Source organism: Tamandua tetradactyla, chromosome 13 (assembly GCF_023851605.1).
Source record: "Tamandua tetradactyla isolate mTamTet1 chromosome 13, mTamTet1.pri, whole genome shotgun sequence".
NCBI classification, from domain to species: Eukaryota; Metazoa; Chordata; class Mammalia; order Pilosa; family Myrmecophagidae; genus Tamandua; species Tamandua tetradactyla.
The window spans coordinates 15,354,775-15,382,222 of NC_135339.1; the positions used below are offsets into that span (position 1 = coordinate 15,354,775).

A 27,448-nucleotide genomic window follows, 5' to 3' on the forward strand; every position below is an offset into this window, starting at 1 on the left:
TCCAGAGTCTGGGGTAGGAGGCCCTGTAGCCCCAGGCAGAGCAGGACTTCCAGGCTTCCTGCAAGCACTGCAAACAGCTGGCTGGGGTGGGGTGAGGGTAGGAAGAAGGTTCACAGAGCTAGAAGAAAACAAAACAAAACTTTCCAATGAAATTACAAAAAGTGAAGCCTGCTGGGGGCAAAATAAATAAATAAAACTAAGTGCATTAAGAATGTCAGAAGAGTACAGGACTAAAGGGGGGTTGGGGAGGCTTTTTAAAAATGCAAATCAATGGTAAGAAACTGCTGGAAAAAGCTGAGTGGCATCTGGAAGAAGAGCAGAGGTTTCCAAGGTCAGGAGAAGGTTAGCAGCTCAGCTCAGCCCCTGAAACAGAACCCTAGAAGGGGTTCTCCCCAGCAGTTGAGCAGGGGGAACAGGGATCTCCTCTAACTTGCCAAAGACCAGGGCTCACTCCCAGACCCAGGGTACAAGCTGTGCCCCTAAACAGGGGGTGGGGGTGGGGAGCAGGCAATCCTAGGGAAACAGGGGTTATCTCCAACTGTTTTCAGCCACAAAAATAGCACAAAATATATATTTATAGTCCTCCCTATCTAAATATTGTAATGTAGGATGCTTTGTATTCCTGCAAAAAGCAAAGAACATTCCCAACCTGAGTCGGATCCTGCCCTCCAGCTGGGACAGGCGGGGCGAGTGGCACCAGATGGTCAAGGGCTGAAGGCTGGGTGCTGCCCTTTCTCACGGGAGGGCTCCAATTACCTCCTGGGCTCTGTGCCCCAGAGATGACCTCGTCAGCAGGGTTCCCGGGGGGAGGAGGGGGCACCCAGGGCTGTCAGCCAAGGCGGACTTTCTTGGCCCCCAGCTCCACCTCCAGGACACCCCCCCGCCACGCAGAGACACCTGCTGGACACTGCAGGCCAGCTGCCAAACCCGTTTAAAGTACACAGCTTTAAGGAAGGCGAGGGGGTGAAGACTGCAAAATCAGAAAACAGACTTGAAGAATGGGCCTGGGGAAAAGGGTCTGAGCCAGAGCTTTTCAACTAAGAAGGTGTGTGCGAATTTCGTTAAAATGCAGATTCTGATTCAGCAGGTCTGCGATGGGAAACACTCCCCCACCCCCAGGATTCTGCCTTTTAACAAGCTCTCAGAGATGCAGATACTGAGTCTAAGGGCCTGTGGGCCTCTGAGTACAGCCAAGGTGGAAAACGCCCAAGAGAACAAGCAACAAAACAGATGCACAAAAGGAAAACCATGATTAAAGCAAGTTATGGAGAAAAGTCCACCCATCTTTACAGTGTGTGACTTTATAGTCTTCCTAAGGGTGTGATCAAGTTAAGTGTCAACACTCCTGTAAGAATGCTTTAATTTTGGAATTTAGTAATTTAGTGCATCCCACTGGATCCTAACAGATTTATTTTTATTCCCATTTCACAACTGTGGAAGTGATTCTACCCAAATGCTTAGTAAAGCCTGACTCCTGCCCCTTCGGCTCCCTCCAAGACCACAGGCCCCCTGTGACAGCACCGCAGCAGAAACACACACATCCCGGGGCAGCTCTGTAGGCTGGTCCTGACCCAGCAAACAATGGCAGGAAAGTCGTAGGGGCGCAGCCACAGGAATGGAGGGGCAGGAAAAGGGCCAGAAACTGCCCAGGAGTACCAGGCAAACACCATTTTGCCTCCTCCGGGATCCTGTGGCAAAACAGACTCTAGAATTAACCCAGACCCGCAAGAATACTGGAAGGTGGGAAGGTAAGCACAGAGGGCATCTCTACTTTATTGTTTTTGTCTCTATCTGTAATAAGTTTGTTTTTTGCTTCTAATAGCCTGGCCTCACTGGCAGGAGATAAAATGGTTTTACTTCCTTCCCCCACCCAAGTTCAATGTCACAGAGAGGGGCTATACTAATAAACAGAAGTAATGTGGCATTTCCAAGAAGAGTCAACTCGAGGTCTGGGGAGAACCTATTTATCAGTGGGCTCCCAGTGCCACACCCAGCCCAGAGAGGTGCCTGTGTTTCCGTGTGATAACCAACGACAACTGGCGGGATTACAGCCACACCCCCACAGAAAACTCTCCTTTTTCGAGAGAAGGCTCCGTTAATCCCACCAAACGGCATTTTCTCTCAAAGGATCCCAAGCTGGCAAGTCGTTCAAAGTAGTGAAAGATCATTTTTGAGCTATAATTATAAAACCACAATTGCTTTGGGTCTTAAGGATGGTACAATATACGCTGCAATAAACGAGGGCACCCGGAGGTGGTCAAGGCTGGAACTTGCTTACTAATTTGTAAGATTTGGCTGATGCAAGAGTTAGATAGCGCAGCCAGGTTGATCTGAAGATGGACAGGTTCTGAAAGCGTAAAATAAAACGCGAAACACACGTGGCTAAACACATGTTCCTGTGCAACACAACTCCGCATTTCAAAAACAACTGTTACACACTCTGGCTGTGGTGGAGAAAGCAGAAGACAGCATGGGCTAAGGTAGATGGCCTCAGCTTCATCTAGTACCTTACACTTGAGTGAACCGGGCCTAGAGAGCAGAAGCTCATTTAATCTTCCAAAAACTGGAGGAAGAAGAGAAACATTCAGACATGAAGGGTAAGGGATGGTTCCCCTTACTGGAGAAAAAAATTCCACAACCACCCCTGGACTAAATAAAAACAAAAAGCAGCTGATTTTTCAGCCAGCCCTGCCACTAAATAAATGGGAAGCACTGTTCCTACAACGATTCGAATGAGAAGGACTTAGAGGTAAAGGGAAGTTCAGACTGTATGCCTGGGTGTGGCTTTTTTCTGCCAAGGTCCAGGAGGCTGGTGCTCTGCAAACTCTTGCACTTGTACATGCCCTCACCACACCTGGCCCCAAAACAAACAGCCCCCACACACGAGCTACAAACAGGTCAGACCCTCCCTGTCCCGTCATACAAGTCACTATCACACTGATTCAGAAGGAGAGTCAAGACGCAATCAAAACAAAGAGAAAACTCTGCATTGCTGGGTAGATGGAGATACGACTGGGGCATGTGGAGGTATGGCTGGGGGATCTGGGGGTGCGGCTGGGGGATCTGGGGGTGCAGAAGGGAGTCCGGTTGCCATGTCTTTAGCTCAATGGGAAGATTAATGTCACAAGGGCTTCTGCTAGTACTGTACTGCCTACCACCTGCTGCCGCCTGAGATCTGTGAGCCAGAAGGTGTCAGAACAAAGGAAAATGGCTGTGGCTCTGGTGGCTGGGGGTGGCTGCAGGCAGGCCTGCCGGCACGCAGACTTTTTTGCAGTGGAGAGGGCTTGAGTAGCGAACGGGGGACGCTGGGCTGAACACCACAGCACAAAGGGAAGAGGGGCTCGGGAGAACTGACAGCAACCCAGGCACGCGCCTGGCCCCCACCCAAGGGCACAGCTGGGCCGGGAGAGCTCAAGCAGAACCCACTGCCCGGGGTGGGCAGGTGGCCGACCAGCCGGGAGCTGGGCACTCCCACTTCTTCCCAGCTGCTCAGAACCTTTACCCAAGGGATTTAAGGAGGACCACGAGAAACGTGGGAGGGTTGGGGGTAACAGCTGGTAAGGAGGGAGGGAGGTTCTTGGCAGAGGTCCCCGCAAGGCACAGAGCTCCCTCTGGCCTCCTGCTGAAGGGAAAGAGGGCAAGGTCCAGGCTGCGCAGGGTCTGGGCAGTTCACCGACCACCAGAGAGCACGAGAGGGGCGCTGGTTTCCCTCAGAGCTGTCCAGAAGGGATAGCATAATGGGCTCCTGCTGCCGGCAACAATAGCAGCATGGCTGCCCCCTTCCCACCTACCCCCACCCCCAAAACACTGCACAATGAGAGGCAGCAGGAAATCAGGGCAGTCCATGAATAGCCTCACTGTCAGTCCCTGGGTCCCGCCTCCAGAGGCCCACAGGTCAGCCCCAGCAGCCACCCAGCACAATAGAAACCCCTGTGCACCAAGGCCCCGAGCCCCGTAAACAAAGCTGGGGGCATGGGAAGCTCTGGGCTTCTCAGCAGGACTGCATGTAACAACGATGGGTGGAAATTCTCTCTGTATGCAAAGATGGGAGGGACAGAGCGCTGTCCTGGTGTGGGGCGGCCAGAGCCACACAGGGAAAGGTTGTGGTCACGTGGTCATCTCAGAAGTATACTAAGGATGGGGGGAAGGGGAAACAGAGTTCCCAGGGCAAAGTCTGATGGCTCCAACATGTGTCCCTCTCAATCTGGAAACACCTTCCTCCCCCTAAGCAGTTCCAGGAGGAAAACAGCCCTTCTCCCCTTACCCCCTGCTTTTGTTCTGAAAGAAAGCTGCCTGCTCACAACAGAAAACCCATCTACTATTTACACCAGGTAAATATTATTACACGGGCTTTTACAATCATCACAGGGTGGCAGGCAGGCCCACTGGGGTATCCCAGAGCAGAGAAGGGTACTGGACCTTGGGGACAGGAGGCTAGACTCTCATACCAATTCCTGCAACTGAGGGAAAAACAGCTCTTGGGCAACTCGGTGCCCAGCTCCCACTGGTTTCTCAGCCAGGGCTCTCCCTACCCCCACTCACGTCCTGTCCTCTCCTGGAGCGGCTTAAACTCACATCTCAGAAGCCTCCTGGCTCTCTATAGACCCTGCCTTGCTATGGCTGCCTCTTCACACTCCTACATCACACTTTTGGGTACACAGGCCTCCTGGCTCACAGGGACAGGCCCCCTCAGTGGAACCCAGCTGGACTGCAGTTAGAGTCAGCACCCCCGCCCCCACCCCCCACCTGTGGCCCCTCCAGCTCTAGTTGCCTACAACCATAGAAATACAAGACCCCTCCAGAAGAAAACCTCAGAAATGTTCATTCCCCGTCTTGGAACCAAAATAGTGTGCTCCTTTTCCTGTTAAGCACCCAATGCCTCCACCCTACTTCTAGAAGTCTTTACTGCACACATTTGAGGGTGCAGGTACAAAGCATCTTGCAGCAGCGCTTGAAGAAACAAACACTGACAGCGACTTCAAAGTCCATCAACAGAGGAGGTGGATAAATTGAATCATGGGTCATCCCTACAGCAGATAATATGCTGCTGTTAAAAAGGATGGACTGACTGTGTGCACTGAAATGGAACACTTAGTACATTCTGTCAGGGTGTTCAGGACACGCCCAGGGAACCAACCAAGCCAGGAGCGGAGAGATGGTTGAGGAGGCACTCAACATCTGGTGACTGTGGCCTCCAGGGAGAACTGAAGGGGTCAGGGATGGAAAACAGTTTTCACTGTACAGCTTACTGTTCTGCTAGTTTTTATCATGGTCTGGAAATTGAACCTGGGTCTCCCATGTGAAAGGTGAGCATCCTACCACTGAACCACCGGTGCACCCCATGTACACATTTTTAAAAAGACAAATAAGTAAACCTAAATTAATGTACAAAATGCCTCATGCTTATAGCTGGAGGCACAAAAGATTTCACACGTGGCTCTCCACAGCCATTTTCTGCTATCTTCTTAAAACAGTGGAGGGAGGAGGGGGAAGGAGGGTGAAAGAGAGGGGTAGGAAGGCTGTGCCAACATCTGGAGTACAGGCTGACCAAATCAGAAAGTTCCCTGCTAACTCCATCCCAAGTCCTACAATAGAAAGAAGTTTTCCTAGGAAGAGCTAGAGTAGATTCTGACAAAGGCAGAAAGGAGATCTGAAGTACTCCCACACCAAGGATTATATCTAAAGCCGTGACTGTAAGGCCCCAAGGCTTGGGCAGTGGAGGGGGCTGCAACCCACGTGCCTCGGCCTCCAGCAGGGAACCCCGCTCAGGGCCGTCCCCAGCCCTCAGTGAGGCACTAGGCCCTCGTGTTAGGAACCCATCCCAATTTTAGCAACTAAGGAAAGCAATTTTGACAGATTTCGAGGCCTGGCCCTATTACAAGGCAAAAAAGAGTTCTCCAAAATCCCAGCTCAAAACCCCAATCCCTTAAACCACTAAACTCCATGTACTGCTCAGGAAACGGAAGCTGCAGAATGGAGTTGTAAGATGCTTTTGTATATTTATTCCTTTCTAAAGGGATACACATATGTTGCTTAAAAGCCTCCCTTAACTGACATGTCAATAAATACCAAGTACTCAGAAGCTCTGATGTATTTCCTCCAAATGATTTGGCGCCCAAGGATTAATACAAAACCATCCCGGTCTCTCCTACTTCTGAGGGATATGACACAAGGCCCATTAGGCATGACTGGCAAGACCATTTGGGTGAGAGCATGGGGGCTGGGGTGGGGGGCAGCTGAGTGGAATTCATGAACTGAGCTCTTCTGCCTAGCAGAACTCCTCCCCTAAGACCAGGTCAGTGTGCACAAAGTTCTAATGACCTCTCCACTTTGCTCCGAGACTGCCCAGGCAGAAGAGGGAAGATACATGTTGCCTCACCCTCCATTCTATAAGATGTTTTCCAATGACATAAAATGTTCAACAGGTAGACCAAAAAGAAAGCACAAATGAGATTTCACATTAGGAGAATCAGGCTGACAACTGGATCAGATGCAAGTCCTACCCCTCTCCATGGACCTCCGGCGGCTTTCTGGCAGGAGGAGGCAGGGTGTCCTCACACGCGGAACTTCGCTGACCTGCAACATGCACCCGAACCTTCTGACACCCCAGCCGACACTGGGTGTCGACACCCCACCACTCCATCTGTCTTCCCACCGAGAGTAGCTTCAGGGATATCCTAATCCGGAGAGTCACTGAACAGAACCTGCTGTCCCACCCCACAGCTGGGTACATGCTGCCTCTCCTCCTTGCCTACACTGTAAAAATACACTGTATTTTTCTCAGCATCCCAGAACCCTTGGGAACAAATACTCCACACCACCACTTTTCTTCTCTTTTCGGCATGCCATGTTGAAGCTTATTCGTATTTACACCATCACTTGTATGTCAGAGGAAGCAGCTGGTAATGACAGGAGACAATGGCTGTGGCAGACAGGAGACTGCACAGGGCAGGGTGCTGTCACCGTGGCTTCTCCTGCTCTTCTACAGGGCAAAGTTGCCACAGAGGTCCCCACCGATGGCTCAACAAGTTTTCTTCATTCTCACAATAACAGGCAGCTTGGTTCCTGAAAAGCTGGCTGCTGAGACAAGAGCAGCGCCAGGAGTAAGAGATAGACCAGGGGAAGAGAGACTGGTGGAACTGAAACCAGCCCCTGATGAGGGACAGGGCCTGACCAAGGAGAGAGGAAGGGCAGAGGATAAAACAGGAGGACCCTCACTCATAGAGGAGAAGCAACAAAGTTGATCCAAAGGACCCACATGGGGGGAGGGGGCACTGGCCCGGCTCACGTGGACAGGATACAGGCCTCTGGAGGGCAGATACTAGGATGTGAGAGGATTAGCCCCCAGCCCCTCCCTTGGCCTGGCTCAGGCAAATGAGACAGTCCAATCCCTAGGCTGGTCGGGGCAGGAGAAAGAGTCACAAGGTTGTAGAACTGGTTTTCCCAGGAAGGGTTAGGAAGAGAGGAAAGCACAAGGTAGGGGAAAAGGAGCTCAGTTTCAGAGGCCACGGAAAGAGGGCTGAGTAGGAAAGGCTGTCCAGAGTCAAATGCGGTGGACTGATGGCGAGAGATTAGGCAACGGGAGACCACAGCAGTTCCATGGAAGGCAGAGGGAAAGTGGGAAAGCTGTCCGCAAAGAGCTAAGCTGGTGGACCCAATGTCTATGCCGCTTCCTGGATGCAGACACAATATCCAGCAGGCTGAGCAAGGGAGCCAAGGGACAAGGAGCTGTAGATACTGAAAAGAAAGGATTAGGGATTCTGGAAACAAGGTAGTGACACCGAAAGTTAAGAGTTAACTAATGCTCATAGTTACTGAATCATTTTATAGATGCTTTCTTACTTCCTAGTATATTATAGACTAGCCAAAAGTAAGTATCTGAAATTCCCTGAACTAAAAACCCAGATGTCTTGATCTTTGATGATGATGCTTTACTGTTTAAATATATAATCTTTGCTGTAAAGCCTCATGGTTACTCCTGACTGGTCCAGCTTGTACCCCCTTACTTTGTTTTACAACTTTGAAGTCTTGTGATCACAAAGACATTTAAGAACTAACCCACCTTGAATCCTAGATTATCTTACTAGATAAAGCTTGTTCTAACCAGACTGGCCTCCTTGACATGCACAGTAGCTTAAATCTTAGCCTGTGTGACCTATATCTATTATACTAAAAACCATGCTCATCATCCTCATGTTAAGGCTGCCATTTTCTTACATATGTTCTGTGAATAAGCATGTAATCAATCTCACATGTCAATAATTACACTATCTCTAACTTCATCATCTCGAGCCATTATAGTCATTAAAACCTGCCTGTCTTTGAATACTATAAAACTTTCAGAATTACTGTAGTTCAGGGAGACAGATCTGGGGCTCATAAACTTCCTGTTTTTCCTTTGAAATCCTTGTGTCACATCAGACAGAGTACCCACCTGATCGGTATCAGGATGAGAGTGGTGGTGTGCTCAGGCCGGCACACTGTGGGACACGAAGCTCCCCAAAGTCTTCCTGGAACCCTCACCACCTCCCCCCCTTACCCAGACACTGTGTCAACCACTTAGTTTTCGACTGAGGCTGGCCTCCCTCACCCAACCCCAAGGATGAAGACAGTCATTCTGCAAGCTGCCCAGACACCAGGACGGTCAGTCACCTGGAGAAGATCTGGCATCTCTTCGTGGCAATGGTACCCAAGCAGGCAAACAGAGCTGCGCTTGGAGCAGCTGGTGGTAGCAGCCAGGAAACCCAGAGGTGCAGGGCCACGAGCACAACTGAGTGCGTGTCCCACGTTGGAGATCCACGCTCTCCTGCTGCTAAGAGACACCCAGGGCCTGAACTGCTGTAGTGTGAGTGGGGCAGTTACCCTCCCTGGGAAGCTAAAGTGTCCATTTTCCTTCACTTACACCTGTCACTTTCCATTAAGCCCAGGTTTCCTGAGAAGCCCCAGTGGGCTTTTGAGACTTTTAGCAAAAGACCCTGCCTCAATTGTGTCCTAAGAAATGCTGCTGCCCTCGGCCCTCCCAGGGTGTGGAAGAAGGTGATTCAGGGGATACTCATTTCCTTCCAGCTGCTATAAGGAACGCCCTCCTGGACTTCAGAACTAAGGAAATCCTCAATGCCTTTTTATTTTTTTAAACGTAGATGAGCAGCACAGGTCCCAAGGGAAAACCAAGGAGGCCCAGGAGCATATCCTCCTGCTCAGCCCCGACCCTGCTCTGGGTCCTGGCCCTTCCCCCAACCTTACCCATCCAGAGGCTCAGCTCTACCAGAAGACCTCCTGCTTCTATAGTCTGCACTGACCTCACCCTCCTGACTACTACTGACCCCATCCCTAAGCCTTCTGGATGTGCAACCTCTGGATGCAGGAGGCTGAGGCTACAAAAGGGAAGATCCAGTACCTTGGGCTCCTCTCATATTTTCCCACTGCATCTGGGCCTAGCAAAAAATCTCAGTGACAATGGGCAGAACCCTCACAAAATCCAAATCAGTTATCAGTTTCATGACTGGGGACTAAGAAGCATGTACAACCCCAAACTCCAGGGAACACAGTGCCTGAGGAAGTCTTAGAAACTCACCTCTTATTTAGTATCCTAGAGACCACTTTGGAGCCTGTGGCTCTAAGCCACACAACATAGGCAGACAAGACCCAAGGAGAGGCCAGCCCTGTAGCAGGAGCCAGTCCTCCAGTTATGTAGCTGATAAACACCACAGCTTTAGGCCCTGCTCCTTGGCAGTTCAGCTGAGGAGGCAGGACAGCCCTCAAGAAATGAGGGGCTGCTAAGGACTATTTATGCTAATAAGGAAAGATCTTTAGAGTAAATGGCAAATAGAAAAAAAAGCACAGATATAGGGAAAAAGAATAGTGTATATAATATTCCACCTGTTTAGGAAAAAGAAGGTTGTATATATACAGGCCACTGTGTCTCATCTAAAATCCTTGAAACCAAGTAGTCTTGAATTCAGATTTTTTTTTTGGATTTTAGAAAGTCAGTGTTGCAGAATATTTTTTCTTTTTTTTCTTAATTTAGAAAAGGGCATATAATAGAGTAATACCTACAGAAAATAGTTACATCATGGGCAGCACCCCTAATCAAATACATTAGTGTATCTGCAATGATAAATATTTATAAGTTAAATGGTATTTATGGATTAAACAATCTAGTAATATGGAAGAGGGAGTAAGAGTGAGGAGTGCATACATTAAACAAGATTGAGAAAGAGTTGATAATTATTGAAACTGTTTTATGGATGTAGAGAATTTCATTATACTACTTACTTTAATATCTGTTTGAAGTTTTCCATAATAAAAAGTTTAAAAATAAAAAATATAAAAAAGAAAAAGAAATGAGGGGCTTCAGCTCTAGCATGCAAAGGCCCACTGAAGCTCACATTACCAGGCCTGCATGCCTACTAAGAGAAAACCACAGCCTAGCTCAGCCCCATCCAGCTCCACTGAGCCCACAGAGGGGAGGATGTGGGGTTCACAGAATCAGTTGCTGGTGAGCACTTCAGTGAGAGCTGTCAGCAAGATGACAGCAGTTCTCATCCAAAATGCGGAACCTAACTCAGAGGTTTTAGAAATTGCTTCTCAATCCTGAAGCATGCAATGGGAAGGCCAAACTTGGTTCTTCTCATTCTACAGATGAGAAAACAAAGTCCAAGTGAAGGAAAAAAAAACCCCAAATATATATATATATCAAAGATCTGCCTAGGTTCCACAGCCACAAAGTAGCCACAACTTGAAAGCTGGCCTCACTACTGCCCACTGTAGGGGGGCTAGACAGAAGAGTTATTCACCTTAGTGTATAATCAGCAGATGAAATACACACTTCCTACTCACCACGCCCTGTGCCGTCCCAACTCAGTCACTTGCTCTTTCTGCATCAAAAACCATGCAATTAAATGAGAAAATGGATGTGGGGGCATTTTGAGTACTGTAAACTGCTTAACTCTAGAATGGAAGATAAGGCAAATCATAGACACAGGCATTCACCGAGACCAAAGGTTCTCCCTACACAAGTCTACACAGCTTGCTGAGGACTCTGAAGTCCAGCCAAGAGTGGCACTACTGTTGTAGACCAGCACCGCCTCTCTCTCCATTCCACAGATGGGAAAGCAAGGCCCTGAAAAGGGAGGACATATGCCTAATGAAAACTGCCTAAGCACTATGCGAAAGAACCTGAGGTCTGTCTCACCATTGTCTCCTGGCCCTGCTGGAAGTCACCAGAGACCAAGCAGGTAAAGAAGCAAGGTCCACAGTGTGCCTGGGTGGATGAGTGGAGAAATGCAATTAATAGAGGGGTGACAGCTCCCTTTCACAGAACCAGCAGAGAACCACCCCAGCCCTGTGCTCAATCTTACTCTCCAGTGGTTACCACCCTTCAGTAACCTCACTATCTCTCCTTTCCACAGCCCTTGGCCTACAAGGTCAGCAAATCCCAGAAAGGACAGGGGGAGGGCAGAACCTGCTAAGGGTGCCTCTATCTGCTTCCAGGAAAGGTGGCTGCCCCCACTACCATATTCAGGAAAAGGACTGGGAAGTGCAAGCAATTCAAGGGCTGAGATGTCAGAGGCAGTGAAGGGGAGCAGGAGCCTGCCTTCCCTTCCCATGGGAACTAATGTCCCTCTTTAAACGCCACCCGTACTGAGTGGCAGGAAGAGGAATCATCATTCCAGGTCAGAGCACCTAACACAGGGACTTGAGCTAGACTTGTACCTAATAAAAGTTCCTTGACTCAGAACTCACCAGAAGTCCTAAGCCTATAAATTATGAGCAAAGGAGACCCAAAGAACCAAGTAACTTCTTGCCCAGGGTCAGAGAAGCAATACCTCTTAGTAACCTGACACGCGTTCTTGTTCACCATACCTCTACCCTTCAAATGTGGCACCTCAATCCTACTTTAACCTAAAAAGCCCTTTATTTCATGATCAGTGTTTCAGTTTACACAGAAAGGCAGTTGGCATTAGCACTGTTCACCAAATGTTTCCAATCCTCCCCCTCTTGGACTAAGTGTGGCCCTGTAACTTGTCTTTGGCCAATGAAATGCCACTTCCAGGTGAAACGGGTAAAAGCCAGGGGGTCTCTGTCCTTCCGACCACCGGGCCAGCAATATTTAAACGAATTAACTTGGGTCCTAAAGTGAAGACAACATAAAGCAGATACATGATGGATATGGTGTGAGTGAGAAATAAGCCTTTGTTGCTTTAAGCCTCTGACATTTAGGGATGGTTGTAACTGAGACAATTAGCAGACTTTAATCTATCCAGCAGGATACAGCAGCTCCAGCCTTCCCCTTCTCTGGCCTTAGGTAGACAGAAGCCAATCACCAGCCAATTACCATGGGCTCAGGGCACCTGCTATGTACCCAGACTGTGCTGACAGATGAGGGTGCTTTCAGAAGCAGGGGTGAGGTCTTATTAGTTCTGCCATGGGCTAGGCATGATCATAGATTTTATCAACTTTAATCATATAAGGAGGAAGGCATTTTCTAATTTTGAAATGAGGAAACCAAGTTCATACTGATCTCAAGCATGTTACTCTGGGCCACAATATCCTCATCTGTAACATGGGGTCGTTAGCTTCATCTACCATACTGGGTTATTGCAAGTATTAACTGAGTTTTTACAAGAAAAGCATCTAGGATAGTGTTTGGTGCTTCTAAGTCTCAATAAACATTCCTCCTAATATCATCACTATTAGCCTTGACCATAACCTCCACTAGACTGTAAACCCAGCAAAGGTTTTGCAGGATTGGCGCAATGGCACACTAACCACTGAAACAGCAATTCTACCCCAGCTGAAGTTAAATAAGCAAACAAGTCAAATACCTGAGTACAAGACAACCTAGGTTGAGGCCTCAGCATATGTTTCCAGAACCCAGGACTTCTGGGCTCCTCAACCTCCTCTGGGACTTCATTACCATCCCAGACCCACACAACAGGTTCTCCTCCCTGCCCCCAGCCTCACTCTCCTCTTCCCACACCTGGGCAGAGAGGCGCCCTCACCCGTCCTCAGAAACTCAAGGCTGGCTGGACCCCGAATGGTAAAAGGGGTAATTTCCCTGGACAGCCTAACCTTCTGCAGCCCCTCCCCTCCATGCCCTTTCTTCCAGGAGGCAGCCACAAGCCTCCAGAACCCCCAATGGGCGCAGAGTCCTAGTTGCCTGAAAAACGTGGTGCAAAGGTGAGAGCAAGATGGAGTCAATCAGCACTACTGAGCAGCAACCACATGCTCAGCTTGGGTTCTCCCTCCATTTGGAGCTCACAATCAGGGAGTGTGAGCCCAGGAACAGTGCCTGCATCACCACCTGGAATTCCACAGACACATTCAATCACGGTGTTAAATGAACTGAAGATGACATGAGGCAGTGCACATAAAAAGAGTGCAGAGACATGGGGATGGAGACATCAATAGTCTCCAACTGAAAGCAGGATACAAAAAGTGCTGATGGCCAGGGCCCCAGGGTTCACTTCACATATCAGGAAGGGTGGTGTCACCATCACTCAACAGGCACTAACTTCCCCTACTTTGAGGACAAGGGGCAGAGGGAGGCTAATTTTAAGGATGTAGCAGGCAGCTCTATCCACTCCCACCCAGCCCAAGGGCAACCTCCATCTCAGGAGGGATGAAGAATGGAAAAGGGCATACCACTGCAGAGAACGCACATGCAGAAACCCCAGTGCGGCACCTCTCCCATCCCTGCACTCACTGCCCGGACGACCTGATGTCCCCAGACACCAAGGCCCAGGGACAACCATGCAGCGCACACAACGCCGCCGCGCTCACATTTCAGGCCAGCAGCCCCAAACAACTTTGCCCGACGCCACAGCATGAACCGCTTCTCGCTGGAGACCAACTTCACGTCCCCCACACTCATGTTCCAGCTATCCTGAGCCCAGCCCTAAGTCAGTCCACACACATCTATTTCTTATTCACCCGCAACCCCATGCCTTTCCAAATGGAGCAGTGGCCCGGAACGAGAGAACTCTTACCACAGACCCTACTCCGCTTAGGCTCCGGCTAGACCGGGCTCGGCTCCACGCACAACCTCAAACGATGAACTCGGAGAAGCTCGGGCCTCCCCAAACTAGCGCAGGACAGAGGGGGACGCACGGCAGGCGGTTTGGGGGACTTAGAACACACCCACGGCGAGCCGGGGGCGGCCCTCCCTGGCCGGTCCCCACCCTCCTGCCGAGCGCCCAGAAAGAGGCGACGCGCGGGGCGCCAGGGCCCCGCACAGCCCGTGATCCAGCCGGAAGGCGCACCCATCCCGGGGCTCGCAGCCGGGGGCAGAGGGCAGGGCCTGGGGCGGCGATCCAGCCCCACCTTCCCGAGGCGCTCGCTCCCTCCCCGCCCGGCCCTAGCGTGCCCCCGCCCGGGGACGCGAATGGGACGGAGGTGGCTGAGCCAGGAGCACCAGCCGGGTGGGCCACCGCGGCTCTCACTCCGCCGAGCGCCGGAGGAGTTCGAATCAGCGAGGTGCGGGCCGAGGCCTCCAGCCCCTCGCGGGCCATCCGAGCAGACAAAGCCAGCGCCCGCAGGGCCGCCCCCAGCGCGGGGGGAGGGAACCCGAGGGGCTGAGCCCGGACCTGCGAGCAGTCCTAGCCCCCGAAAGACGCTCGGTGGAGGTCGGCCTCAGACAATGAGGGGACAGGGCCCGACGCCTCAGCGAGGGCTCCGCGCTCTACTCACCCGGGCACGACGGCGGCGGCGCGGCCCGGCTCGGCCGAGGAAGTTGGAGCAAGTTCGGCGTCGCGGGGCGGGAGGGCGCGACTCAGGCCGTCCGAGCGGCGGGGGCGGGGCGCGGAGGGGGCGGGGCCGGGGGCGCGGCGCCTGCCGGCTGCCGAGGAAGGGGCGCCACTTCCCCACACCGCCCGGTGCGACCCGGCGCGCTTGGAACCGCCTAGGCCCCGCCCCGGCCCCGCCCCGGCCGCCGCCGCCGGCTCACCCCCTCCCCCACGCCGCGCGGCCCTCCAGCTAGCGTGAGGAGCTGCCGCCGCGAGGCCCCGGCCCGGCCCGCCCCTTTGTCCCTCTTTGGGCGGGGCCAGAGCGGAGGGCGGGCCAGGTTGGTGCCCTCCGAGGGTGCGTTGCTCAGGCGGAGCTTGAATCCTGGCCGGGCACTTGTGGCAGCCTCAAGGGCTCGGCCGAGATACGCTACGTACGTTCCGCGCCGACCTTGCCTCTGGCTGGGCGCAGCTGGAGCCGGGGCGAAGCACGAGCTTAGGGGACTTGGGGCGGGGGGCGCACATCTGGTGGAGTTCAGGGTGTGATCTGGTAGGGGGTGGGCGAGGGAGTTTGGAGAATGGCTTTGTTGAAAAGAGAAGGCATTCCTGAGCTTGGAGGCCGACGGCGGAGGTGGTCTCCAAGAGAACTGTAGTAAAGTAAGATTTTTATTTTTTTGCGAATCATGCAGTGAGGACTCGTTCCTTTCTAGACTTTGTGCTAAAAATACCAAAATTCGTTTGGATTGCCTGCTGAGATTTGTGCCATGTCTTGGACACCTGTGGGGGCGGCAGGCGGCAGAGAGGGGGTATCCTTACTGCTGGCATTTTCGGTAATAGAAAGGCTGACCGCCCTGGCCCCAGCCTGCTTGTGTGCAAAATAAGGCAAGGCGCAGCTGGTTCTTAAAACTCATCCAGGTGACATCGGTTTCTGCTGGACAACAAGAAACACAAATTTTTTAGAAATGAATTGGGGCCCCACCCAGATCAAGAGTTTTAGGGCTGTCTCCCCACCCCCACCCCCACACTCTTGAACAATCAGCAAAAATTTGCAGAAACATCTTTCTCAAAGCTCCAGAAAACATGTAAAGGGCTACAGTAATAGGTGAGCACGAAATCCAAAAAAAGGCTACCTAAAAGTGGTGGTTGCTCCTGGCTCCCTGACTGGACACCTGATCAGCACAGATCCCCATGTGTGGCACGGTTCTGGAGGGAGCGGAGTAAAACCTTATCCCCATTCTGGGAGCAGGTATGTCTGGCTCTATCTGCGGGGGTGGGCTGACGGATTAATTGTCCCAGAACTTTCCCAGCTGTAGAAGACAGCTCACCAAGCTCTCCCTACCAAAGGCTGTGGAGAACAGTCAGGTGGCTGCTTGGAGCGAGGGATTGCTGGCCTCTAGGATGTGTCCAGGACCTTGAGAATAAGGTTTCCTTGGGAAAAGGTGGTATTTGGGAAAGGTGGGCATTCATATCTATGTAAATGAGGAATCCCCAGGGCTCATTCATATGCCCTAGACAAGAAGCAAGTCCAGAATGGATTAGGGCAGTTTTGGCCTCAAGCTATTCACCAAACTCTTTGTATGAAAAACCCATGAAAGAGAGCACAAAATAGAGGTCAATGTGTAAGACAGGGAAAGATGTTTTCATTGTTCCTTCTCTTTTTCTTTTTTCTTTTCTTTTCTTTTCTTTTTTTTTTTTTGCATGGGCAGGCACTGGGAGACGAACCAGGTCTGTGGCAGGGCAGGCAGAGAACTTTGCCCCGAGGCCACCGTGGCCTGCCCCCTTTTTTTTTTTTTCTTTTGCTAGCTCCTAGCCTTCAAGGAAAGCTTTGTCCTTGGAAGCTAGTTGGATACAAGTTTAAGGAACTGACACCCCAGTTTAAATTACCAGGAAAACACGTTAAAATATCAAAATGTCCACGTCTTGACAAAAAGTTAAAAGCATGCAAAGAAACAGGAAGTGATGGCATAAGCAAAGGAGAAGATTAAAGTATTAGAAACCATCATTGAAAAGCATCAGACCTGGGACATACCAGACAAAGAATGGTCCTAAATATGCTCAAAGAGGTAAAGGAAAACATGGACAAAAATGGAAGGAAACGAAGATAACAATAGATGAGCACAAAGAGAATATCAGTAGAGAGATGGAAATTATGAAAAAGAGCAAATCAGCTGAAGTCCACAGTAACTGAAGTTAAAAATTCCTTAGGGGAGGCTCAACAGCAGATTGAAACTGACAGAAGAAAGAATCCATAAACTTGATGATAAGACAATTGAAATCATCCAGTCTGAAGAGCAGAAGGAAGAAAGAATGAAATTTAAAAAAAGAAATGAACACAGTCTAAGGAAACTGTGGGACACTGTGATGTTTAGGTTCTAATCAAGTGATTATGCCCCGTTGTCTGGTCAGGCAACCACTGGCCTGACGGTTGCTGCAAGGATATTTCCTGGCTGGTTGATAAACCAGAAGGCTGATGTATTAAATCAGTCAGTTTATTACATCTGTGGTTGATTACATCTGCAACCAACAAAGGCATGTCTCCCACAATGAGCTAATCCAATCAGTTGAAGGCTTTTAAGGGGAAAGATTCTTTCACTGTTTCTTTAGCCAGTGAGCCTCTTCTCTGGAGTTCACCCAGACCCTTCATTGGGCCCACCAGCTTCACTGCCTACCCTACGGATTTTGGACTCTTCCACTCCCACGGTTGTAAATATGAGGTTTACATATTTACAGATCTCACATTTGCAGATCTCTCCAGTTGGTTCTGTTTCTCTAAAGAACCCTGACAAATACACCATCAAGTGTACTAATATACACATTGTGGAAATCCTGAAAGTAGAAAGAGGCAGAGAGAATATTCAAACACATAACGTCTGAAAACGTCCCAGATTTAATAAAAGACACAAATACACACACCTAAGATGCCCCACTAACTCAAAACAGACCACAGCGCAACATTTTTATAATCAAACCATCAAATACCAAAGATAAAGAAAGAATTCTGAAAGCTGCAAGAGACAAGCAACATGTCATGTACAAGAGAGCCTCAATAAGATTAAGTGCCAATTTCTCTTTGGACACATAGAGACAGTGGGTTGACATATTTAAAGAGCTAAAAGCAAGCAAACAAACAAAAAAATCTTCCAACCAAGAATCCAGCAAAACTGACTTTCAAAAAAGAGGGAGAGGGTAAGACATTCCCAGGTAAACAAAAGCTGAAGGGGTGTGTCACTACTAGATAGGTCCTACAGTAGATGCTAAAGAGAGTTCTGCAGGTTGAAAGAAAAGAACAATAGATAGTAGATGAAAGCTGCCTAAAGATTTCCAGTAAGTCACTGACGGGTATAAATATAAATGCCACTGTATTTTTGGTTTGTAACTCCGCCTTTTACTCCCTACAGGATCTAAAAGACAAATGCATAAAATATAATGAAAAAAAAATCAGTGGATATGAACATGTAATTTGTGACAAGAACTATTTAAAGATGGGGAGAAGGTGGGGTATAGGGAGCATAGTCTGTATATACTGTTAAAGTTGAGTTGTCATCAAAGCAAACAAGATTTTTACAGATTTAGGAGGTTACATTTACGATCCACGCTAGCTACTAAGAAAATATCGGAGAATATGAAAGCTCACAGAGACAGAAGTAAGAATATAGGTTGCTAGACATGGGGAGCAAAAGGTATGGGAAGTAACGCGAAATGGGTATAGGGTTTCTGTTTGCAGAGGTGGTAAAGTTTTAGTAATGTAAGGTGGTGAGGGTACCACAACTAAGTGGGTGTGGTTAATCCCACTGGCTGGGATTGTTGATAGTGGTTGAGATGGGAAAGTGTGTGGTATGTGTGTTCACGCAATTAAAAAAATAAAAAGAGCAAGTAAAGAGACAATGACAACTAAAGGCAATTCATGATCCTAGAAGGAGTCGAACAAGGGAAGAGAGAAGACTCAAAAGGACTTTATTGGGACATATGAAAAAGTCGGAATATGGACTGTCAGCTTTATATCAATGTTGAATTTCTTGAACCTGATAACTGCCCTTAAGATGTATACGTAAGTGAATATCCTTGTTCTTAGGAAATGTACATGATGGTGTTAAGTGTTCAGGAAGCATGATATCTACAACCTACACTCAAATTCAGAAAATGGATTGATGAATAAATAGATAGACAGGTAGATGGATGGATGGATGGATTGATAGATTAATGGATAGATAGAATGGTAAGGTAAATGTGGCAAAACGTTAAAGCCAGTGGAGCTGGATATCTGGGGGAATAGGAATACATTAGAGTTCTCTGTAAGGGGGTTGTATTATTTTTGTAACTGTCCTGTACGTTTGAAAGTATTTCAAAATGAAAAGTTTAAAATTAAAAAAAAAAAAATGAGCAGAGAAACTGTACCACCTTCCAGGACAAGCAACCCACAGGTTAAGTGCAATGTGAAGAAGAAAGCTTGAAATCCAGTGCATTCGTTTCCCGGGGCCTGCCCATGCCAAAAAAATAAAAAGATGAAATCCAGTGCATTCCAATTTCTTGCTGAGGGGGATATAACCAGGCTGCTCTGAGACCTCCTGTGAGGAGCTTGACCTTTCCTTTGCCCTTCAGCAGAGGGTTATTGACAAGTGCCTTTTCCATGGCAGGTGCTAATTTGATGTGGGGTGCAGCCGTAAAGAGGATAGCTGGGACCTTTTAGTTTCCCACTGCCGCTATGACAAATACCACACTATGCGGCTGGCTTTAGCAACAGGGATTTATTGTCTCACAGATTTGAAGGCTAAAAGTCCAAAGTCAAGATGTTGGCAAGGCCATGCTCTCACCTAGAGTCGGTATCCTTCTGTTGATGGCAGAACCTCCAACATAGGTGGATCTTTCTTTCCTCTCTGGCTTCTGACTTCTGGTTGCTTCTGATCAGTGCCTGAATTTCCTCCCATCACAACGCCTCCAATTATACAGATTAAGACACACCCTGATTCAATTTGGCCACACCTTAACGAATAATGACATCTTCATAAAGTCCTATTTACAAATAGGTTCACACTCAGGGGAACAAGGATTAAGATTTGAATATGTCTGTTGTGGGGGCTATGATTCAACCCCCAACAACCTCTTCTTCCATAGAGCTTATTTTCAGAAGAGGAGATAGACATGCTGGGACAAAAACACGGGGCAGGGAGAGAGAATAAGAGCCACTTAAGATACAGCTGTCAGGAAAACTGCTCGGAGGAGGTGACATTAAAATGCAGTCTAACAACAGAAGAGTGGCTAAACAAACTGTGGTATATACATACGATGGAATATTATGCAGCTTTAAGACAGGATAAACTTATGAAGCATGTAATAACATGGATGGACCTAGAGAACATTATGCTGAGTGAGTCTAGCCAAAAACTAAAAGACAAATACTGTATGGTCCCACTGATGTGAACCGACATTCGAGAATAAACTTGGAATATGTCACTGGTAACAGAGTCCAGCAGGAGTTAGAAACAGGGTAAGATAATGGGTAATTGGAGCTGAAGGGATACAGACTATGCAACAGGACTAGATACAAAAACTCAAAAATGGACAGCACAATAATACCTAATTGTAAAGTAATCATGTTAAAACACTGAATGAAGCTGCATCTGAGCTATAGGTTTTTTTTTTTACTATTATTATTACTTTTATTTTTTTTCTCTATATTAACATTCTATATCTTTTTCTGTTGTGTTGCTAGTTCTTCTAAACCAATGCAAATGTACCAAGAAACGATGATCATGCATCTATGTGATGATGTTAAGAATTACTGATTGCATATGTAGAATGGAATGATTTCTAAATGTTGGGTTAATTTCTTTTTTTCCATTAATTAATAAAAAGAAAAAAAAAATGGAGTCTAAGAAATGAGGAGTTAACTTGAGGAAAGGTAGAGTAGAGACAGCAGGGAAGGCCAGCAGTTTGTGCCAAGACCCTGAAAAGGGGAAGCTCTAGATGTCTCAGAAAGCTGAAAGAAGACCTGTGTGGCAAGCCTGGGGAAGAGAGGCCCCCAATGAAGTGGGGAAGTGCAGGGAACTTGTGGGCTGTGTTGAGGAATGGAGACATTTTATTAAGCTGTTGAAGGGTTTTAGGAAGAAGAGTCATATTTTCTAACTCACTGCTGTATGCAGAATAGATTGGGTGGGTGGCAGGCAGAAATAAAAAGAGGGAGCCAATTAGGCTGTTGCAGCAAGCCAGGCTAGAGATAATGGTAGCTTGGACCCAGTGGTGCTAAAATGAGGAATTGAGAGACGCTATTATGGATGTGGACTTTGTAAGACCCATTGATAGGACAGACCTAGAAGAAAAGAAAAAGAGAAACCATAGTTTTCAAGCTTCTTGCTGGAGCAAGTGGACAGTGCCTCATTTATAGGATGGAGTAGCCAGGAAAAAAGGGGCTGCAGCTCAGGAAGGAGCATCAAGAATTCCATTTTAACCAATGTTAGGTTTGAGATACCCATCAGAGGTTCAATTGGTTTGTCCAGTCACTACATACTCAAAAAGAGGCCTGGCAAATTCACAGAAACATAAAGTAGGATATAGGTTACCAGGGGATGGGAGAAGTAGAGAATGGGGAGTTATTGTTCAATGGGTATCGAGTTTCTATTTAGAATGATGAAAAAGTTCTGAAAAATGTGATGGTTACACATCATTGTGAATGTATCTAATGCCACTGAATTGTACACCTAAAAATGGTTAAAATGGTAAATTTTGTTACGCATGTTTTACCACAATTAAAAAAAGGAAAGAGGAACCGGGCAGTACAACAGGGGCTTAGTGGCAGGATTCTCGCCTGCCATGCGAGAGTCCCAGGTTCGATTCCCAGAGCCTGCCCATGCCAAAAAAAAAGAAAGAAAGAAAAGAGGAACCTAAGGAGGTGACATCACAACTAAATGTAATGTAAATGTGGGGTCCTGGAACACATGCAAAAAAGAGATCTCAAGGAAAAGTTAAGAAAATCTGAATCAAGTGTGAGCTCTAATTAATAATACATATCATTAATTGTAACAAAAGTACCATACTAATGTAAGAAGTTAATAATAGAGTATATAGGGCATAAGATAGATGGGAACTCTCTGTACTACCTTCACAGCTTTTCTGTAAGTCTAATATTTTTCTAAAATTAAAAGTTTATTTTTAGAAAAAGAAGAAGAGAGGCCTGACTGGAACTGGCACTTTGGGAGGTATCATCTTAAAGAGGTTAAAGGCTGTGGGATCTGAAGAGGTCGCCTATGGTGAGGAAGTAGACACAGAGGAGAATGCAGAAGGGCTCAGGAGAGACCCAGGGGGTCAGGCAGAACAGCCAGACTGGGAAGGAAGACTGAGAAAGAGTGGCTGGGGAGGCTGGAGGGAAACCCAGAGAGTGTTGGATCTCAGAGACTGAGAGAAGAAAACATTTTAAGACAGGAGTCATCAGCTGTGTTAGATGCTGTTCAGAGATCAGCTAAGAGGAGGAAGGGGCCATTGGTTCCGGCAACATGAAAGTTCTTGGTGACCTTGATAAGGACAGTGTACCTGGAGTCATAGGGTGAAAACCACACTGGGTGGAGCTATCATATTTTGGCAACTTATTTAACAGGGCAACAGAAAAATGGGGTGGGATATAGAATGGAATGTAGAATCATGGGAGGCTTTGGTAGAGATTGCCAGTTGTCCCTGCTATACATTCTCCCTCTTCTTTCTTTAGAATAGAATTTCCAATTTTAATTGACAACATGGCTTCCCAGAATAAAGGCAAGTTTCTCAGCTTCCCTTGCAGCTAGGTATGATCATGTGACTCAATTCTGGCCAACCAAAGGTAAGTGGAGGTATCCATGTACAACGTCTGGAAACTAGTTTTAACACTTTCCTCAACCGTTCCTCCTTCCTGCTCATTGGAGTAGAGTGATGTGATTGCTGGAGCTCCAAAAGCCATTTTGGACCTTTTTTTTTTTTTCAGAAGGGAGAGATGAATAAATGTAAATGCTGAAGGGAAGAGGCAGTAGTAGAAAAGGAGAGATTAAAGACCTGGAGACAAAGAAGAAATGCTTGGTGAAGAAGTTGGAAGAAGAACAAAAGGGCAGCCTCAAACCGGAGGAAAGAGACACAGGGAAAGGAAGAGAAAAGGGTGAGGAAGCAGAGGTTTGTGGGTTTGGTGGGGGCTCCTGGGTGAAGGCTCCCCATTTTCCCCAGAAGTAGGAAAAATAGTCATCTGCTGAAGGTAAGTGGGAGTTATTAGGATCCAAGGATTTTGGGGAAATGAGAGAAACATGTTTTAGTTTGTTAAGCTGCTAGAATACAATATACCAGAAATGAAATGGATTTCAAAAACAGAATTTTTAAGTTGCAAGGTTACAGCTCTAAGGCCATAGAAATATCCTAACTAAGGCATCTAGAGAAAGATACCTTAACGCCAAAGAAAGGGGCTGATGACATTCAGGGTTTCTCTCTCTCAACTGGGAAGGCGCGTGGTAATGTCTGATAGGTTTCTCTATGGGCTTTTTAAAGGGCATCCCTTGGGATGTTTTCTTTCTTCATCTCCAAAGGCCTCTGGCTGTGTAGGCTCTCAAGCTTTTTCCAAAATGATTTCTTCTTAAAGGGCTCCAGTAAGCTACCCTTCTTTGAATGGGTGGAGACACACTTCCATGGAAACTGACTAATCAAAAGGTCCCACCCAACAATATTGAATGAGGATTAAAGATCATGGCTTTTCTGGGGTACACAGCAGTTTCAAACTGGCACAACATGCATTCTTAATTAGTATTCAGTAACTAGAGTAAGTAAAAGTGCAGGGAGTACAGACTGTGGGATCGATCAAAGTTTTGGGGACTTTTTTCAGGAGGGAATGATAGAAAAATAATAGTGCAAAGGACTCAAGAATAATGTTTAGAAAGCAGGGGAGGTGTTGTATCACTAGTTTTGGCTGGGAGGGGAGAGAAGTGACAGCTGGAGGGGCTGGTAGATAGGAAAAAGGGATAAGAAGGGAGTGAGGCTGGACATCCCTCAACATGGGCAGAGGATAGCGTTGGTGAGAATAAAGGTGCCAGAACCCACAAAACGTAGGAGGCTATGGTCAGCCAGAGAAGGGGTGTTTTAGTTTACTAACGCTGCTAGAATGAAATATACCAGACATGGAGTGGCTTTTATATAGGAGATTTATCAAGTTACAAGTTTACAGTTTTAAGGCTGTGGAAATGTCTATATTAAGCCATCAATAAGAGTATAACTTCACTCAAGAAAGGCTGATTCCTGTCAGAGGTTTCTTTGTCTCAAGGGATGGCACAGGGTGACATCTGCTGGCCCTTCGCTCCCAGGCTTCCTTGCTTTCAGCTCCTGGTTCCAGTGGCTTCCTCTCTGTCTCCAAGCATCTCCAAATGTCTGCGTCTGAGCTTTCTTCAAAATGTTTCCCTGTGTTAGCTCTTTTAAGAACTCCAATAAACTAATTAGAACACACCTTAATTAGGCAAGGTCACACTTCCATGGAGATAATCTAGTACAAAAATCTCATCCACAGTTGGGTGTGTCATGTCTCCTTGGAAACAACCTAATCAAGGTTTCCCCATAAACAACAGGTCTGCCCCTATAAAACTGGATTAGGATTAAAATGACATGGCTTTTCTGGGGTACATGACACTTTCAAACCAACACAAAGGGTATCCATGGGAGTGAGTGACTGAGGTGGGATGAAGAAGTCAATGGCCCTTGAAATGCGGTCTGGGACAAGAGGTCAGCGTGAGCATAGGCCACCCCATGGAGGTATGGCAGAACTTGGGGTACAGACAAGAATGGTGAGCCAGGTGCCAAAGTCTTTGGTAGAATTTGCATCTCAAACTCTGTTTTGTTTTATGTTCTTTGTTTTGCTTTTTTTTTACTATTTTTATTGATAAAACAACATACCAACATTCTTTTTTTAAAAATATTTTTATTATAAACAACAAACAAACATAAAAACATTCTTGACATACAATCATTCTTGTCATAGTTACAATCAATACAAACATTCTTAACATAGAAACATTCCGTACATGGTGTACAATCAGTGGCTCACAATATCATCACATAGTTGTGTATTCATCATCATGATCATTTTTTAGAACATGAAAAAGAAATAAACAAAAAAGAAAAAGCTCGTACATACCATACCCCTTACCCCTCCCTCTCTTTGACCACTAGTATTTCCATCTACCCAATTTATTTTAACCTTTGTTCCTCCTATTATTTGTTTACTTTTTATCCATATTTTTTTGCTCATCTGTCCATACCCTAGATAAAAGGAGGCATCAGACACATGGTTTTCACAATCACATAGTCACATTGCAAAAGCTGTATCATTATACAATCATCTTCAAGAAACAAGACTACTGGAAACACAGCTCTACATTTCAGGTACTTCCCTCTAGCTACTTGAATGCACCATAAACTAAAAAGGGATAGCTAAAAAATAAAAGAATACCCTCTAGGAAAACCTCTCAACTCCGTTTGAAATCTCTCAGCCACTGACAGTTTATTTTGTCTCATTTCTTTCTTCCCCCTTTTGGCCAAGAAGTCTTTCTCAATCCCATGTGCTGGGTCCTGGCTCATCTGGGAGTTCTATCCCACGTTGACAGGGAGATTTACACCCCTGGGAGTCACGTCCCACGTAGAGGGGAGGACAGTGAGTTCACTTACTGCGTCAGCTTAGACATCTGAGCAACAAAAGCTGTGTTGAGAGTGCTGGGGGTGACTCTAAGGCTTAATTTTAAGTAGGCCTAGCTTGTCCTTTGCAGGAATAAGTTTCATAGGGACGAACCCCAAGATCGAGGACTTGGCCTATTGATTTGATTGTCCCCACTGCTTGTGAGAATATCGGAAATTTTCCAAATGGGGAAGTTGAATATTTCCTCCTTTCTCCTATCCCCCCAAGGGGACTTTGCAAATACTTCTTTATTCACTGTCCAAATCACCCTAGGATTCATTGGGGCATCACACTAACCTGGACAACCCAACAAAATCTCACGCCCTATTCAAGGTTCCATGTACTTGTGATGTTCAACTAAACTGACCACCAAGCTCAGTTTTTAATTGATATTTCCTTTCCTGAAAAAGAGGTCAGAGAGCCCTGGAGAACAGTAGAGGAGTAGAAAAGGAATTGATTTTTTGGCCTCTTGCCCAATGCCTGCCTGTTTGTACCAGAACAATCTATTTTAAAGAAACTGCAAACTGCCACGTCTCTCTGTTCCTACCTGCCTTGGCTCTGAGACCTCTTAGCTCACACGGCATCCTTAGAAGACTGTTGGAATTAAGATGGTGACAGAAGCCCAGGTGTGAACGCAAGATCCAATGAAGCACACCTCTAAGGATGGAGGTTAGGATTGCGTTAACTGACAAGTAGCTCCAACAGTCTCTCTGTCCTCCTGGGGTGGAGAAAGAAGAAGGCTGTTCAGTACATGGCCTTCCAGCTCTAATGGTCTGAATCAAGGATGCTATAATTATTTCTGGAGCAGCAGGTTTTGCCAAAGAAGAAATCCAGATGTGACCAGGGTAAGACATCAGAGGGAGGGGGCAGATGGAGAGCTTAAGAGCAGACTTTGGAGTGAGACTGCCTAGGCTTAAATCCCAGGTCCACCCCAGAGCTGTGTGCACCCAGGGAGCTGTGGGATCTACTGAGATGTGAAAGCGACTTGAGTCACTTGAGAGTGTAAACAGTGTTTCTTCTGGAATAATCGCACATGAGCTGAGCTTCATTTAGCTGTGAGTTAGCCATTATAAATCAATGAGGAAATGGAAGCTCAGAGGGGGTCACATAGCGCATAAATGGTAGAACCAAGCCTTGTCAGCTGCATGTGCAGACCTGGGTCTCCTGCTCGTCTCAATTTCACACCCAAGGCTGTGTCCCTTGGAGAGTCAGGAATACAGGTGCTTGGGGGTCTGCTAAAGTCCCTGGGACCTCTAGAGTCAGTTTTTACCAGGTGGGGCCCTGACAAGCTCCCTCCCCAGGAAGGGGGGGATAGAAGCACCATCACCCTCATCCACCTGAAGCAGAGCAGAGCACAGGTGGAGGCTGCAGGCATCCCAACGGCTTCTTCCGGTACCTCATATAGCTCTGGGGCATTTGAGCTGATGCCACAGGAGAACAGGATGTCCCCAGGGAGTTCTCCTGGGCAGCTGCTGCCACATGCGCACACTGCCACCTAGGGGCGGTCTGTTGAAACTCTGAGCCTATCAAGTCACTTGGTTTGTCCCGAAGAGTGTAGGAGAGGCAGAGATGAAGGGCTTTTCCATCTTTGTGTGACCCTGCTGATCACGCCTTCTTTCTCTTGGCTTCTGTGAAACAGCTGCTGTTTTTTTTTTTTTTTTTTTTAATTCTTCAAAAATGTATTTGTAGAAACAAACATATTCAAATGCAACACTGAACAAAAACAAAGAAAAGAGCCTGAAAAGCCAGTGACCCTGGAGAATCTCACTTGTACGTGACATTTCTTCACATGGAACTGGTACCATTAGTTCAGAAATCACAGATTTAATTATAATTGTTTCTATTATATAACATACTTTATAAAGATCATTTAAGCATCCAGTAACAAACTCTTTCAAAAACATTTAAAATTCTAGATCCCACCAGCTCCCTGGGTGGACACAGCTCTGGGGTGGACCTGGGATTTAAGCCTGGACAGTCTCACTCCAAAGTCTGCCCTTAACCTCTCCATCTGCTCCCTCCTTCTGATGTCTTACCCTGGTCACATCTGGATTTCTTCTTT

At 47.4% G+C, this 27,448-nt stretch overlaps 1 protein-coding gene and 1 long non-coding RNA gene across 5 annotated transcripts in view; one reads left to right on the top strand and one right to left on the bottom strand.

Annotated features, from left to right (window-relative positions):
- Nucleotides 1-14,796, bottom strand: part of TSPAN14 (tetraspanin 14) — a 76,235-nt gene extending 61,439 nt beyond the window's left edge. For 2 of the 4 annotated variants that reach the window (XM_077124737.1, XM_077124734.1), the window contains exon 1: nt 14,692-14,796. The gene's annotated coding sequence lies outside the window, so the exon portion shown is untranslated. Of the gene's footprint in view, nt 1-11,194; nt 13,953-13,991; nt 14,073-14,691 lie in introns of those variants that run through there. The other 2 variants (XM_077124735.1, XM_077124736.1) reach the window with 2 other exon arrangements.
- Nucleotides 2,867-11,592, top strand: LOC143653602 (uncharacterized). Its single transcript, XR_013161395.1, has 3 exons — nt 2,867-3,027; nt 11,107-11,237; nt 11,494-11,592. It is a non-coding gene; the product is annotated as an uncharacterized LOC143653602 (long non-coding RNA).
- Nucleotides 14,797-27,448: the final 12,652 nt, after the last annotated feature.